The sequence below is a fragment of the Dipodomys spectabilis genome, unplaced genomic scaffold (genome assembly GCF_019054845.1).
Source record: "Dipodomys spectabilis isolate Male_0828 unplaced genomic scaffold, ASM1905484v1 ptg000327l, whole genome shotgun sequence".
Taxonomy (NCBI): Eukaryota; Metazoa; Chordata; class Mammalia; order Rodentia; family Heteromyidae; genus Dipodomys; species Dipodomys spectabilis.
In genome coordinates, this window is record NW_024871004.1 from 3655634 (window position 1) to 3659616 (window position 3983).

A 3983-nucleotide genomic window follows, 5' to 3' on the forward strand; every position below is an offset into this window, starting at 1 on the left:
AGCTGCCGTCTAACCTGACTTAGCCAGAGGTAAACCACTGCAACCCAGCTCCACAGAACCGGATGCTTCTGGCTTACTTATCCCTGTCATCCAAGATACTCAGGGGCTGAGATCTGATACTGGTGGGTTTAAAACCCAGCCCTGTCAGGATGTCTGTGAAACTCTGAGCTGTGGCTCAAAGTGGTAGAGCTCTAGTTTGAGCAAAAGATCTTAGGACAGTACCCCCAAACTTTCAGTTCAATTCCATGGCTGATGCCCTCCCTCCAAAACCCCATCCCTCTAAAATCTAAATTTGGACTGTTTGTGAGGTGTTTCTAAAAGAATGGTGATACTGATGAAAGCACCTTAATTTAATGACAGCATGTGGGATACAGCTATGTGATGAGTCCTTCATGAGATGTTGTGTGTTGAGTCATTCACACGGTGCATTTTTTCATCTGGTTCGTGTAAGAGTTCCACAAGTAAGATGATGATTTGTCCCTGTCAGGGCCAAAATTACGTATGTACCTAACTCTAGTGAGTTGTCTCCTGCAGACAATTTTTTGGTTTAAGTTTCTCAGTCATGAACCTTGAACTCAGGACCTAGCCACTGACACTTACCTGTTGGGATCATGACTAGTGCCCTACCACGTGGAGCGAAGAACCCCTTGCAACAGAGTGTTAGGGTCTAGGCATATAGTAGCTAAGGTCTGCCATCCTGCCTACTCAGGAAGCTGATATCTGACGATCAGGGTTCAAAACTATCCCAGACACAAATGGTCCCAAGAGACTTTTATCTCCTATTCACCATTTAGAAACTTGAAGTGGAAGCCTTGCACCTGTCATGCAAACTACTCATGTGGCAGAGAGCTGAGGATCACGGGTCCAAAACCAGCCTGGGCAGAAAATTCCTTGAGATGCTTCTCTCCAGTGACCCACCAAAAACCAGAAGGGGTGCTGTAGCTCAAGCAATTGGCTTCAGCTGAAGAGCTCACGGACAGCACCGAGGCCTAGATTTCAATTCTTCCAACTTCCAAGAAAAGAAAGAAAGAACTCTGCAGGGGTGTACTGAGAATGTGTCTTAGGGGTAGCGTGTTTTGCATGTATGAATGTCTGGGTTTGGTTCCTTAGTACCACATCACTAGAAAAAAGCCTGAAGTGGCTGTGTGGCTCAAGTGGTAGAATGCTATCCTTGTACAGGAGAAACTCAGGTAATGTGCTCAGGTTCTGAGTTCAAGCTCCAGGACAAGTGAATGAACACACATACATGTACACACACACACAAACACACACACACACACACACACACACACACACACACACACACACAGATGCCAGAAATGAAGCTGTGACACCAAATGGTAAAGCACTGAGCTTCTGTTCTGAGCTCATGGTCAGCACCCAGGTCCTGTGTTCAACCCTGAAACACAGCCACCCAGGGCCCAACTAGGAGAGGTCAAAGGTTTCAAAATCTGGTGAGCTTCACCAGCCCTAGATGACAGGAAGCATTGTGATATTACACATGTGCTTAGATTTAGCAAGCTTCCAGAAACCTAGGGAGGCACCATTGCCAATAATAAGTCATTTCATTAGGTTCAGCTACCTAGTTGTCTGCCAGAAGGACCCTGAATTAATTGTAGCAGGTTATTTTAAAACTGGAACATAGTCTAACAAAGACAGGATAAGTGCAGGGAACTTGGCCTATCATGGGAGGCGGCATAAATAAAGACTTCCTGTCAAAACAGCACTGGGGAGAGAGATAGCTCTGGGATACAAAGAGGCCTTTTTCTCCTGGCCTTCAGAGCCAACCCACACTCCTCCTCACTAATTGGCCTCAATGGAGTTTTTTGTTTCACAGCAGTACAGGAGTGAGGGCTTTTGTCTGCCTGTTCCAACAATGAGGCAGACTTCCTCCAGCAGTCCCCAGTGAGGAGAAAACCTCAGGCTAAAATGGGAACAGCAAAGGGAGCCCCGGAACAAGCACTTTCTGTGTTATGAAATCATTCTATTCAAAGCAAATTTCCTAGCTGGATGCTTTTCATCATAGGGACTCTGGACCTTCACCGATAGAAATATATGCATACATACATGGGGAGACATAGAGTTACTGGCTTTTTTTTGGGCTGTTGCGGGGGTTGTACTATGAGCCTAGGCACTGTCCTTGAGCTCCTTTTGCTCAAGGATAGTGTTCTGCCCTTGAGCCATAGCCCCACTCATGGAGATTTTGTATTCCTGTGATCCCTCAGAAATGAGAATGTGGTGGGCTTTCCTGTCCTGGCTGAATTCAAACCGGCATTCCCTACCTCTCAGCCTCCTGAAGATCTAGGATTACAGGCAGGATCTGCTGACACCTGAGTTTCTTTCTTCTCATACTTTTCTTTCATTGTGACAATCTGAAATCTTCACAGTGTCATTCTAATGGTTTGCATTTCAAAGTAAACTACCCAGGTCTGTAGTTCAAATGCCAGGACTGCCACCTACAAATGGCGGGAGATCTTGAGAAAACCATTCCTATCTATAGGAATGCTTACTGGAATGTTATAAAAGTAACTATTAAATTTGCAGTTATTTCATGATTCTCTTATAGAATGCCACACAAAAATTATTGGGTTATGTCTTCCATTCTAGCACAATGGTATGATTCTCCTAATTAAGGAATACTGACTACTTTTACATTAATGCTTTAATAAGTATTCAACCATGATACTTCATTAAGTGGAAGCATAATTCAATAACTAATAATTCATAATATATATATAATTTAATATCCTTACATTGTCTCTCTGTCATATATATAGCAAACTACATATCTGTCTGTCTATCTATCTATCTATCTATCTATCTATCTATCTATCTATCTATCTATCTATCTATCTATCTATCTATCTATCTATCTATCTGTCTGTCTGTCTGTCTGTCTGTCTGTCTGTCTGTCTGTCTGTCTGTCTGTCTGTCTGTCTGTCTATCTATCTATCTATCTATCTATCTATGTATCCACCACTGCTATTGCTTCATCGAAGGTCCTCAGAACTGACTGGCAGCTCAGTTTGCCAAAGGCTTTTGTTCTACAACTGACCCATTCATGAATTGGGCATTGTGGGCTGTGAGTTCAAGTCCCAGAATGGCCAAAAGTTTATATGTGGAGTCAGAAGCCAATTTTGACACATTTATTTCCCTTCTTGGTGAAAGTCCTGGGTCTCAATATGATATATAATCCATATGCAAATAAATCCATGTGATAAGATGTAATAAATGAAATAAATGTTATATATGTAATAATACTAAATAAAATAAATAAAAATAAATAAGGGTAACAAATGTCATATGGAGTAAACCCATGTATGTAAATAGATCTCATGTATGAATATTATTTTTAACAGTGCTGGGGCTTGAATTCCGTCACTGGAAACTGGTCTGAAATTCTTGTTTTCCACGACGGTGAGTTTCCCCTTCCCCACAGTGCCAGAGAGTTTATCATACCCTGAGTTGAAATCCCAGGCCTGCCAGAAAAATGGTGCAAATTCCAAGCCTGGGTCTTAATTTTCTTGGACCAGGATCATGCACTGTCTTGAAAGCACTCTCTGTTCTATGACATCATTCTATTCAAAGCAAATATCTTAGTTGTTTGCCTTTCTTCATAACGACTGTATGTTCACCGATAGAAATACATGCATACATACATAGACACATGGAGTTACTGGCTCTTTTTTATTTTTGGTGCAGGTCCTGAGCCTTGAACTATGAGCCTAGACATTGTCCCTGAGATCCTTTTACACAAGGTAGCACTTGATTGTGCCTTAATCCATGATACATCATTAAATTGGGGCATAATTTAATACCTAATACCTAGTAATTTAACAATAATTTAATACCTAATAATTATTAGTTATATATTACATTTAATTTAATAATATACAGACATCTCACATTCTATAAATATATTTATATGTTTAAATATACAGCGGAATATATATATATATATATATAATATATATATACATCTC